The 14,386-nt window shown below is 38.4% G+C and overlaps 1 protein-coding gene across 1 annotated transcript in view; it reads left to right on the forward strand.

Moving 5' to 3' along the window:
• LOC139462303 (ephrin-A2-like) overlaps positions 1-14,386 on the forward strand; it is a 343,146-nt gene that overhangs the window by 268,928 nt on the left and 59,832 nt on the right. The gene's annotated exons all lie outside the window — the stretch shown is intronic.

Raw genomic sequence — 14,386 nt, forward strand, 5'->3', positions numbered from 1 at the left:
ATGATAAAGTGGAAATGTATTTTTGTATAGTGTTAGCTGACTTCCTCCAAATGTCCCTGTGGGTCTTCCACTGAAGGCGGACTGTGGGTGTTGCTAGAAACAAATTTGTCGAGTTTCGAATCATCCAGAGTCTGGCCATCTGAGTCCACACCTGATTGTCTGCCGCACATGTGTCGTCAATGACGCTTTTACGTTTAACGCGCGAAATCGATTTTAGCTAGGTTTTAAAGTTTTAAAAAAAAATTGATTTTCCTTTTCTAAACAAAAAATCCACTGATGTTGCTTTGAAGAATTGTTCATTAGATTTGTTTCTTTCTGACGGAAGATGAAGGTTAAACAGTTCGGTAATGTTTCCCAATGGACTTGGGAGAAATGGATGTTTTCACTTGGAAATAAAATTTATGTGACAGTAAAAAGGTTAAGTTTAAAAAATATGTGCTAAAACATTCTGGTGCTTCTGGTATTCGCAAGTTTTGTTTGACTTCTATGAGATTAGATGTCAGTGAAGTATGTTTTATGTAAGTATAACTTTGATCTACATGGCAATAAAATGTAAAACATATATTGAGGATGAGAGCATAAGAGAGAGTCGGATATCTGGATGCTGTGTTATGACAATTGTCTTGGAAAAAAACGAGAACCGTATGATGTCTTGTTTGAAAGCATTTCTTCAAACAGCAGGTCATCAGTTGCAAGTCAAACATGAGTCAAACATCTGAAACGGGGTAAAAAAGGAAACAGATTAGTATCATTTTCTTTTGTCCCAATTATCTTGTAGTGTTTCACTGCAATCAGCTTCGGTTGTCTGTGTTTTTCTTGAGACACGGTCGGAAAGAACAGATAGGCAATGTCTATTTCACAAAGCCGTTGTTAATTTCTCTGTCAGTTTTGACGAAGTACATGGAACCAGTCTAAGACATGAATGAATTTGTGTCAATTTCAATGAAATTTCAATCAGTTTTAGAAAGTCTGATTCTTGCATCTGACTGAGCCAATATACACAACATGGTATTCCTTGTCAAAATCCATGGTAACCTCCAACATTCCAAAGTGATATTGACGACTGGTTTGTGCTCCAACAGCTCGCTGACGACTCTCTCTATAATGACCCATTCCTTGTGTTCATTAAAATTCCATATATTTTTTGCCACGAATTCCTTAGAATTCAATAAATTTTCATCTTTCGTTCACCATACCAAAAACTAACAAACCACGGCAAATCAGTTCCCATGTCGTCTAATTGACAGATTTGAAACTGACGTGACATGAACAATGTGATGTTTGCTAAGATGTTAAATTTACAAAATGGGCATTTATCAGCCCCATACACTGCGTAAATTACTGAAATCAATTTCCGCATTATTAACTGACCAATATCACTGGACATCATGGTCAAGCATTATCAATGGCTGACCAGCCAGGACCCATTAAGGCTGGACAGTAGTTCCAGCCTCTCAACCTTGAAAGTGTTTTAGCCTAAAAGACAAAACATCTTGTCATCAGAATTAATTTATAACCTCACGCTACCTTGGTTCTCAACCCTCCCAAGACATGAGACCCAGCTGGTCATTTCCTAATGACCATAGCTTGACCAGCAGCCCTGGCCTCAGAGAGCTATTGCCTACCCAGTAATGGCCTTTCTGCCATCTAATGTTCAGGACATCACAGATTTGCTATTGCACAGGAAACAAATCATTTCTGGTGATACTTCAATCTGAGGCCTAATGTAGCTGTGATGAACCAGAGCTAATGATTAGGAGTTTTTTTCCTCACAAAGGCAAATTTAAGGTCATTTTCTAGTCAGCTGATTAGTCTAGTGGTATGGGCTTGATGATAGAGGTGTTGATTTCTCATTACATGGGTCACATCTGATTTACAAACGTTAATTCTGGTGTAAAAGCTCATAGACACACAATCATCTTCTTTATTGTTTAAGAATCTAATCGCTATCAGTTCGTATTCAGGGATGATTGAAATAATCGAAAAAGATTTTAACTTCTTTTCAGCCTTCATCCCTATCTTTTAATGAGTGAGTGAGTGAGTTGGGTGTAGAACCGCTTTGAACATTATCCATTATCACAGCATGTCAACTTGATGTGGAGGAAAGCCGGAAGTGATGTAGTCGACGTTTACAATTTTGGTAAAACCCACGAGCACAGGTATGGTGCTGACTAGACTAACATTTAGTCTCTGAAATCTTATATTACACAATATCCTTCTTGACTCTAAAAAAAAAAAAATTCCCTAATAGAGCTAGCTTGAGCTGGCTAGACTTGCTTTTGTATGCATTTCTAGATTATGTTTTTTTCATAAAATAAATGTATTCCACGGTCATGGTGCAGGACTAGATGCTGACAAACATAGAAATATAATCAGGGCTTAACTGAGATTCGGATCCATGATCATAGGTTCCTGATGTACCAAAGGTGCATAACTCTGATACATATTTGGGTGCCTTAGATGACTGGGCCACCATTCATCCCTCCCAACCCCCATTCTTTTAATGATGGAATTGTAGATGAAGATACTTAAACAGTGTTTATGATTTCAAAAGATAAGAGTAATAGTTTTTCTAGCATGTGTACACAATGTCACAGCTTCTGTATTCATTCTTCAGATGACGAATGAAGTATTTATTCAAAAAGTGTGCGGATAATCAGATAACAGTTGCTGAACTCTCAGTGACCATTAATGAGGGTCCCGTGTATTCATGAACATATTGAGGACATAATCTTCCAAGGGGATCTCTGCACAAATGTTCCACCACCCACATGTGTGCAAGGCTACGCGGGACTCATTTATTAATAACCATAGATGCTGGGGTCAAGCTTGCAACACCTTGTCGTTAATTTTAGATTAGCATCAATATAAATACACGCTCCGAACCATTGATTGATGAATAATTAGCTTGAGTTAAGTCCACTTGATTCATCTTTTGGGTTCTAGTTTTTTAATGGCAGAATCTTGTTTTGCACTTGTTAATTGCCTGGGAAATAGTTTGCCAGTGATGCACGTGCATTTCGCAATTAACAACAGTCTTGAAATTGACGCTACTGCATTTCGAACTGATGTACATTTCAGTCAGGTGGATGCATGCTGTGGCCGGTGACAAGTAACGTCTATAGTGGTAATGGCGGATATCTCTATCAAAACATGCACCCGTTTACTTTTCCAACTGGAAACACAGCTATGGTGCGTGTCCACAAAATGTCCACTTATTGTCCAGTCGCTCTTCCGTCATATTTTACCTTGATTGATGAATTGGTATTTACGACCTCGGCACTGAGGCAAAGGTAAAATACAAGCAGCCTCAGGTAAAAGACGACCGACAGACGGTAATTGGCAACCAGTCAGGCATGACGAGCGAAATTGAGGCTAGTCAATGTCCTACAATGGAGCCCTCTCTGAGACTCCATAATGCGGTATTTCTGTAAGACGGGGTCCGAGTACACTTCACTGATCACACAGACTGGACAACTTTTATCGTGTTAGGCCGGGCGGAGTTCTACCTATGTTCTCTCCGCCGGAATTGATGTGTATTGTGCCCGGTTCTCCTCTAAAAAGGAAAATATGAGATGTGTGTTGAATCGCCCTCGTCACTTGCTTGATGGGTAATAAACCACGGACAGATATGGACGCAGGCTCATGTCAAACCATTGTCCGAGTTTTGACAGACTCGAAATGAAAATACCTTGCTATACAACCAACAATCATGACTCAAGATGGAAGATATATCCTATTGTTTGTTTTGATCTCTTTTGTGACTTCCGGAAAAAAATGTGTGAATGGTGGTATTGTTATGGACAATGGTCAAACAGCACTTGACACTGGTCAGTTTCCAGCGGTCACCTGGATGTTGGTTTTTATTCCCACCTCACACAAACCTGACCCGGTCAGGCCACACTTACTTTTGTCATGTTGTTTGGCATCAATATGAAAATATTAATTATGATAATATGCTATCAATATTGAATTTGATATCTCAAGCTCAGCATATGATATATTCCTCATTTAGGAAACAGTGTAAAGGGCAGTTAATAAATCTGATATTTCAGCGTGAAATGCAACAGGCCTAAAAAATATGATTAAGACAAGAAAATATTGATTTTCTTATATTTATTGCATATTTTGAAGCATATATGGCATCCTTTTGGAATAAATTACAAAAACAATTAATATGAATTAAAAAGAGCTTTGGAAATTTTTATGAGAGTGAAAAAAAAATCTAATCAGTCACGAATCATGAAATGTACATCAGGACTCGAAATTGACAAAGCAAAGCAAACACCGACAGTGAAAATGATACGTTAGGATCTCATTGACCAAATAACAATGATTTTTACCAAGGAAACAAATCCTCACAATAAACCCAAAACAATGATGTCATTGTTCATAAGCGACATGAAGAATTTATTGCTTATGGTCCCAGTGAATGGGGGTGTATATAAAGGGTAGGTTTATGACCCCCCTCAGGGTGTGGGTAGCTGTTTGAATGGAGGACATGTAGACTTGGCTTATATCACCCCTGTTATCAGACCAAAACAGTGGAGAGTGGAGACAAGTGCATTTGTACACCACATATGTGGGAAATTAACACAATCCTTGTCAATCACCCCTCCAGGCCATAGGGAGGTGGGAGCATTGCACTGCAATAGACAAGTCCAGTCTTTGAAATGGACGTGATTCATTTCTAACAAGTCGATACAATGTATGGATAACAACTTCTTTATTTACTTATTTGTTATCCAGAAATTGTGTCTACTTTGTCATCCTTCAACTTCTAAGTAATGCCTATCAAACAATTCATGTTTCATTTCTGTTTCAAAAATAACCTGTTTTTGTCATTTTTGAAAGGCAGTGTCTGGATTATGAACACAATTCCATTTAGAAAGTGGTCAAATGTAACAAATGTTATATTTTGGATAACACTAACAGTAAAGTACAGATTCTCATACTTTTGGGGGTTGAGTCCCGTCCGGGATTTGAACCCAGACTGCCAGAGTGAGGCACCTAATCGCCAGCACACAAAGTCAGCGATCTAATCCAAAAAAGTATGAGAATCTGTACTTTACTGGAAAGTGTTATCCCAAATAAAACGTTTGTTACATTTGACCACTTTCTAAATGGTATTGTGTGTTTGTAGCTTTCAGTCATGGGAGCCGTGCCAATTTACGCTTGTCAGAGGGGTACTCAAAGAACGGGATCTAGACTACCAGTTGTCAGACTTTCAATTTTGGTGGATGTTTCAGTGGCTGAGTGGGTTAGATTGCTGACTTTGTGTGCTGGCGATTAGGTGCCTCACTCTGGCAGTGTGGGTTCGAATCCCGGACGGGACTCAACCGAAAATAGTATGAGAATCTGTACTTTACTAAGAAAGTGTTATCCCAAATATAACATTTGTTAGTGTCTGGATTGTAATTAGATGTTATGTTTTCTATAGAACAATTTGAACCAGAAGGTTCTTTACAGCTGAACTACCAAACAAACTTTTTTCAAGGAAGTAAATTTTTAAAAGATATTTGTGCCTCTTTAACAGAATATAAATATTGAATTAAGTTTCAGAATTTTAGTTTCCTCTTTAAACAAAACAAGTACTTTCTACTGGGGTGATTTTAATTATACTGATTACATTTGGTACAAATATTACTTATCTCTTGTTTAATATTTATACACACATGTCGCTTACATTGTCAATAAGTGTTATAACTACTTGGGAGTCAGTTGAAAGTTTACACATTAAGATTAAACAACTGCTTTTACAATAATCATAAATGTTTAATGAAATAAAAGACGAAGTCAAAGATTATTCTCATGAAATTCATTGTTAACAAATAACATGACGATATAAAATCTGAAGATTATAGGAACTCATTTGGAACCTGGTAACAAAATTGTTAAATATCTATTCATTAAATATCAAATGTCTATTGTTGATATTCTGGTTTCTTATATAATGCTTTCACATGCATAATAAATAACATGATCGAAATATAACAATAGCAGTATCAAGCAAGTTTGTATCGGATTGTAATATCTTGCACCTTAAAGTCAAACTAAGATCAGGTGTAATTGATTTTTTCCATTTTCACCGAAATCTAATACTTCAAAGTGGCATAGGTGTTATCCAGTATGTTTATGTCCTTTGTCAAAACCCAGGTCTCTAATCCAAGAACAAAGTGTCTTTAACCTGTGCGGACCTATAAACCAGCCATGGTTTTATCAAGGTAATCTGTGTTGGCTGCTTTCTAATTAAACCTGTAATTAACTGAGATGGTCAGTTTCAGAGCTCAAGACTTAAGTAACAAGGAAATAAAATCCTGCGGTCACTTCCTGGCTGCTTGACCAGTGGTTATTTGATCCTGGAGAAACATTGAGACCTGTCTCTGCTCTCTAATTAGAGGCTAGTTAACAAAGCATGACAGAACAATGCTAATTGTTGTTTATGACCCAGCCCTTGAACTGAGATACATTTCAAAGGCGTTTATATCAACTGGAGTTGTACAACCAGTTGTCTATTGCCGGAGAACTGTTATCTACAAGCTGTGACAAGGGTTAGCATGCTAGTGACAGTTCAGTCACAAGGACTAAATTGGGATAATTACTAAGACAGGCTTTGTTTGTGATTAGAGAGTCCCTTACTTCATTTCAAGTGTATGTTGCACCAGAGTATAACTGTTTCATGGTTTGGTTGATTAGTGTGTTTATCTGTTGGTGTTGTCACTAGGCTTGTCTTTGATGCTCCTGTCATTGGAGACACCTGTAGGTGGTGTTGTCAGATAGACAAACAGAACATTGATAACTGCTGATATAGCAAAAACTGTATCCTTGTGCCATGCACAGTCTAGGATCAAAGAATTATAATATTTCATCAAATACACCCCACTCCATACCTGCCTCACTACAAAACATGCCCCATCCCTCCCCCTACCCCACCTCACTACCACCAAGTACTTCCGTGTGTCACTTCTGTGTCACTACCAAGTACCACCTCCACCCCCACCCCCACACCTCACTATCAAGTACCACCAGCTCCCACACCTACACACACCCACACCCCCTCACCTCACCACCACCAAGTACTTCCGTGTGTCACTTCTGTGTCACTACTAAGTACATCCCCCCCTGCCTCTCTACCAAGTACCTCCCCCACCCCCACCCCTCACTACCAAGTACCTCCAACCCCCTACCTCACTACCAAGTACCTCCAACCCCCTACCCCCACCCCATGCCTCACTACCAAGTACCTCCCCCACCCCCACACCTCACTACCAAGTACCTGCCCCCCTGCCTCACTACCAAGTACCTCCAACCCCCTACCCCCACCCCACCCCTCACTACCAAGTACCTCCAACCCCCACCCCTCACTACCAAGTACCTCCAACCCCCTACCCCCACCCCATGTCTCACTACAAAGTACAACAATCACTTAACCAAGTTTTGGTCAAGTTATCACCTCTTTATAAAAAAGTATATATTATAAAAAAAACTTACTACCAAACACACCCAACTTGCCTCCCTAACGAACACCCACCACCACGCACCTGCCTCACTACAAAAAAACACCCCTACCCGACCCTACCTCACTACTACATACATACACACCCACCTCCCATCATTTTAATGTGCCCAGGTACCTACAGATGTATATAATTGTTAGGTGTGTTCATTCTGGCTCTACTTAATGAAATACGCAATACATGTAGCCCATCCAAACGTGCACTGGAATCACATCCATCGACAAATAGCATTATGAGCAGATACACAGATGTTTGAACAGTTTGTTAAAAAATATTTTTACCAATACAACGGCAGACATATTTCAATAATTGGAATGAAGGTCTCATAATTAATTCGGTATGACCTTTACTTCCTTTGCCATGCTTGACCGTTGAAATCTGTACACACAGCTATAAAGACACTGCCATATGTTGAGATGGTGTTTTAACAGAACTTGCCACATGCAATCAGTTGGCAAACTGGCATGTCACCTAATTTGATATGAATTATTAAACAATTCTACTTAAACATCAGCTGGAGGCTTCTTTGGAGACTCAATCTACCTGGGTCAGGTTCCAAAAAGGCAAACAATACCTTATTATGACCAGTATTTAAATTATTAGGCCCCATAGTTTAAATAACTTCATTCATATCATTAGTGACTAATTCTGGTGTTCCGGTGCCTAATTATGGTGACAATAGTAATAACTGATCTCAGCAAACAAGAAATAATTAAGGTGCAGCTAATTAATTAAGACATATCCTAATAAGAAACAGGTATTGTTTCCAGCTACTAAAGGCACTGATGAAAGGTATTGTTTCAAAGGTCAGATAACGGTACTAACAAGTCTCTCATTAGTAAAGGATATTTACAATATATTACTGAAGTTAAAAGTCATAATAACAGATTGTGAACTTTGTGGCATGTATTTAAGACAAACCCTTAAGCTCAGTAAGCTAGGCTTATCCCTTGTTAAGTTGAAGCAGGGTTAGAGCCTGTTGAAAGATGAATGAAGTAAAATGACCAGATCAACATACTGATGTAGATTTCATTAATCCCTTTGTATATTTCTTTGTGATGCAAGCCTGCACAGGCACAAGCCCTGTACAAACACTTCATCTTCTACTCTATTTAACACCTCATTATCCTAGCGTGAAGTTTGGTCGAGAAAGGTACACATCAATGGTGGAGTCGCCAGGGATTATGTTAATATCGAGAGAAAACAGCGAGAAGTAAACAAATAGGATACTGTGTGCAAGTTTGAGTGGTCAGTTGACATAAATATTGGTACACTAAGCCATGTTTTATTTCTTCGTGGAGGAAGGTGTTGGATTCTTATTAACGGGCTGTCAATGGGTGTGAATGGATGAAGCACGTAAGATGCTTTTATTTGGCCCTTGAGTGCTGTTAAGAAAGCTGGTGATAAAGATTGAAGTTCTGTTGTGTTGTCACACCTTTTTGTTCCCAAGTTGAAGTTTTAAAACGATTCAGGGACAGCTATTAAAATAAAAATTATTGTAGACATAACTCAAACAAACGGAAATGTTTTACAAACTTGGGGCATGGTGACATTTAGGTCAAACTTCCACAAAGGAACCTCACAGTTTTATTTTTTGAGGACAAGTTTTCAAACTTATGTAAGAGTTGGAAGATAAGAATGACAGGAGACACCAAGAGGTTGTTTTGCACTTTAAACCGCTTTGGGAAATGAACTGGGGTGGGTATTATAACAAGCAAGCACCTTGACTACTTGACCAAGTTACATAAAATCTAAATTTTACATCTTTCCAAATATTCTGAAGTTAAATACACTATTGTCATTGCAAGACCCTATTATCAATATGGATACACCAAAGTACTTGTTTTATGTCAATGCTGTAAGAACACAAATACTCCAACTTTGATAATATGCAATTATGTTAAAACTGCTTTTGTTGAAAAAAAGCAAAGAAATATATTTTTTTTATACTGTTTCCACCTAAATTGTTTTTGTTTGTAAAAAAAGGCCTGTGGCCTACAAGTACTGAATAATGTGAAGAAGACTAGTGAGTGAGTGAGTGAGTTGGGTTTAACGCCGCTTTTAACAGTATTCCAGTTATATCACGGCGTGTCAGCTTAATGTGGGAGGAAAGCCCGAAGTGATGCAGGTCTCAGACATTTCCCACTTTCGTGAAACCCACGAGCACGGGTATGGTGCTGACTTACCTAGAAACATAATTGGGGCAAACCGGTATTCGAACAATTTAATGAACTAAAAGTACCTAATGACTGATGGATGCGTAAGATTAAAATTTAACAATCTACAATGGTCATCAATGTTTAAAACTTTAGAACAAATGTCAGAATTATAAAAATCAATATCTAGGTGTTCGCCTCCAAAAACATCATCCCTGGTCCCATCGTCATTTCATACAGTGGTAATAGTCCGGATGTTTTTTTAGAAATATGTAATTTCTTTACCCTCCTTCACATGTCTTAACAGTAAAGTCATAGACACAATTAACACAGTTCTATATAGTGAAGCTCTTCATGGGTGGCGGTGGTCTGCACTGTGGAAATTGACAACACCTGCTGTGAAATGTACAAGGCGCATTTGTATTGTAAGAATGTCAAATAAATAATCTTCAATGCAGAATATATAGTTACATACATATAGATATTAAATTGCAAGAAAACATATATTATTTGCACTGCAGAATAGATTGTTATGTACATATAGATATAAAATTGCAAGAACAAATAAATAATCTCCAATTGCAGTATATATAGTTATGAACATATACATGTTAAATTCCAAGAACAAATATGTTGCGAAATGCATGTTGACATTGATTTGCAAAATAATATTAATTTCACCGAGGAATATGTCATTATGTGCATGTCGAGGTCAAATTGCATGGAGAACAAAAATATCGTTAAGAGCATGTAGATTTCAAATTACAAGAAAAAATGTATATTTCCACAGCATAATGTACCACTATGTGCACCTTGTATAAATAAAAATGGAAATAATATTCAGTGCAACATCTATTTTCAATGTGCATCCTGCATAAAAGAGAACTGAATAATCAACAAAGCAATATGTATCTCGTTCATCTCGTATACTCAAGACACTGTGATCTGCAGTGCGGTACCTATCTCCAGCGTGCATCTGGATGCACCGCGATGACATCATCACGGCTGTGCAGGTCGTGCCTGCTTAGTCCTCCTCATCATCAACATGACTAGGATGAGGATGAAATCAACAAGATTGTAATTGCAATAGGACAAGGCCTCAGGCCTGTGACAGACACGAGGATGTCAGTAGCAGGCGCTAGATGGAGTCACTCTACCTGATAACTGATTCTTATCAACAATTGTATTACTCATTTATTTGATATGATCTTTCAGCACACCTTTAGATAATTATTGCAGTAATTTTTTCGGAAAAGCCTTTCTTTGTAATGTTTGAGAGTGGGCTTTGGTGCTGTCGTTTATGGCCTAGAGAGACATAATGTTGATTGTGACAGGATGCTGGGTCACGGATATCTACACATTAAGTTTGTCAGGCCGAGTAGTGATGGACATTCACCTGGAAGTCGACACTCGAATGTCTCTTTATTCTCACACTTTATTTTCCCCTGTAGGGATTCTGGGGCTGAATGTCTCCAACTTCGCATTCTAGTATTTTTTCTTTTATTTGTTGTTTACCGCATTCAGCAATATTCCAGCTATATGATGGCGGTCTGTAAATAATCGAGTCTGCACCAGACAATGCAGTGATTGACATCATGAGCATCGATCCACGCAATTGGGGTACGATGACATGAATCAACCAAATCAGCGAGCCTGACCCCCAATCCCGTTGGCCGCCTCTTACGTTACCTGCTACGGCAGGCATGGGTTACTGAAGACCGATTCTACCTCGGATATTCACAGGTCTCATTCTAGTCAGGGACAGATGATTTGATAGTTACAATGTATGGGCTAGTGACTTGTGTGTCATACCCCCGTGGGGTGGATTGTTGCTCATGTTATCGACCACTAGTCTTTACATGCACTTGTAGTTTAGCTGTAGTATTCCCAACAGGGTTGTAAAACATCATTCACTCACACTTTCACTTTAATCATCCCTATGTTCGCTTTCGCTTTCATTCTGGGAGCATGGCAGCCCAGTTGTCATAGCTGCTGCAATTCAATGTGCAGAGTTGCGTCCCTTGGGCGCAGCTGAAACCTATGATTTGGGGTTTGAATCCCGGTTCACCTCAATTATGTTTCTAGGTTTGTCACAGAGAGAGAGAGAGAGAGAGAGAGAGAGAGAGAGAGAGAGAGAGAGAGGGAGAGTATTTGGGTCTGACCCTTCACACATGTGATATAGTGTACAATCATAAAACAGTATTAAGCCTCTATTAAGGGACCTTAATCTTTTTCCTAGGCTTGCACAAGTCTCCAAGGCAATAATAATTAGTTTTAATCATAATTTCTAAATTATATAAATAATAAGAACAAGTTGTCCCTATTCTAGACTGGAGTCCTGTCCACACATCTTCAGTGAGTGAGTGAGTTTGATTTTACACCGCATTTAGCAATATTCCAGCAATATCACGGCGGGGGACACCAGAAATGGGCTTCACACATTGTACCCATGTTGGGAATCGAACACGGGTCTTCGGGGTGATGAGCGAACGCTTAAACCACTAGGCTACCCGACCGCCCCTCCACACATCTTGACTTGCCTATTAGGAGGCTAGAATTACTACACCGCCATGGACTTATCTTTCATTACAGCCTTGGAGCAAGGCTAGGGAAGCCTTAATGTGTCCTCAAGGGTGACGGCACTTTAGTGAGGGGTAGGGAAATGTCAGTGAGGAGAAGAAGTGAATTACAATTCTAAGTTAGAGTAATATACGTGTAGAACACCTGCTACAGTGCCTGATTTGGAAGTTCACAGACGGGCGTAATACAAGCTGAAGACAGGCTCCGAGAGATGACCGAACTCGAAATAGCTTCACAGAACTTGAAGACCCTGACAATGGTGTTGATTTCATGAGAGAATGTTTACAATATACAGTTCCTCGTGGTCAGTGTTTGACCAGACACTGGAATGTCCACGTCGCACGTGACCTGCGCGAGACTTGAGGACTGACCACTGAAATACATGCCACTTCACAGGAATAGGCTTGAAAACCGTGTGCGCGTCACAGGATCGTAACCTGTCGTTAAATACTTGGAGGGACTTTGGCTGAGAGTTTTGTTACTGTATTCTCAAGTCCAGGACCTTGAAGGATTTTGTTTATATAGAAATAACACAAATAAACACGCACGTACATGTTCCTATACAATGGATTTGTTTCTAAATACCATGAAGGTATTTTTAACATTTATCAACATTTTCCGTTATTACAAATCTCACTTATTTATCAGTATTTACGTGATTTGTTTACTGACGTTATAATGATATTTTTTTTTTTTTTTTAAAGTCAAGCTAAGGCCGATACTTTTCACGTCTAAAAAGGTCATGTGCAAACAGAAAACGGCGGTTCAGCATTTTGGACCGTAGGACCACGTGTCACGATACAACTAACGCGATTAAATATTTAATTACAAATATTTTCATTAAGAAGTACGCCAAACTGTTCGTGTTAATAACAGGACATTTCTATGATACGCCGTGCGTGTTCGAGCATTCCGGGTTGGTTATTACAACAAATTATAAAGGAAAGTTGTTCATTTCATACAAGCCATGACACTCTACAATCGATTTTTTAAATATTTTGAAAAAGTTAAATATTTTTGATGACGGTTTGGGTCCACATGTACGCGTCTCCATCCGGTCAATATGTCGGACGTAATGAACAACGTTGTAACGGTTCGTTTTCACTGCATATATCAATGGTAATCCATAGCGTTGTCAATTACCTAGTCACTTGTCAGTTACACATGTAGATTTCAGTTAATTAGGGTAAGAACAACGATCGACTTTTCATGCATTAATTTGGCTTCTGAAGTTTACGTGTAATCGGCTATGAAAAGTTAATCAGGCGGGTTCAAGCTTGTGCGTGAAATTCACGAATGACATTCGATTTCTGCTTTGAAATTTCAAACTAAATCTTTTTCTCACAATCTCAAGAGAATGTTGCGCGTGGTTATAATTTGTCCAATCCCCCCGTTCCATGCTTATTTGATTTTCTATCTCTGTTGATTAATACGCCTGATTAAGTCATTGGCTGTCAAATTTCCACGACTGATGAAATGTGCAAGCGTACCGCCCGAAATACACACAAGGTTGTCTGTTACGTACATTAGTGATGCATCTTTCACCTCGTGATGGATGGAAATGTATACTTGTCGATTTCAGGAATACTTACAGTATTTTTCACGCCATTGCAAGTGGCTTTTATCTTCCCTGTGATCAGGGACCAGATCATACTGTTCACTCAGTTATCAAAAGCGCAGAAATTATGTTCAACTGAAGCTCATGAAGTTTAGTGTTGAATTTGATTTGTTTTTCTGTTGATAAAATATTATCATTTGTTGAACGAAATAGCACGAACATTCTTGAATGTATTTACAAATCAATTTACTGTTGACTTTGATTTGATTTTTCAAAAACAAAAAGAATATATATAAATAGTTATATGTATAAAATATTATCATCTGTTGAACGTAATATCACGAACACGGCTTAACAATAATAAAACAATATGCGAAATGACGCAATGTTGAGTTTGATTTGCATTTTTACAAAAACAAAAATACTTTCAGTTGAAAAAATATTGTTTTGTTGAACGAACAATCACTAACATTGCTAAACATTTTCAAAACAATTTGAGTAATGACGTAATGTTGAATTTGATTTCATTTTGAAAACAAAAATGCTTTCAGTTAATCAAATATTATTTGTTGAGG

Source organism: Haliotis cracherodii, unplaced genomic scaffold, assembly GCF_022045235.1.
Source record: "Haliotis cracherodii isolate W230 unplaced genomic scaffold, xgHalCrac1.p SCAF_15, whole genome shotgun sequence".
Taxonomy (NCBI): domain Eukaryota; kingdom Metazoa; phylum Mollusca; class Gastropoda; order Lepetellida; family Haliotidae; genus Haliotis; species Haliotis cracherodii.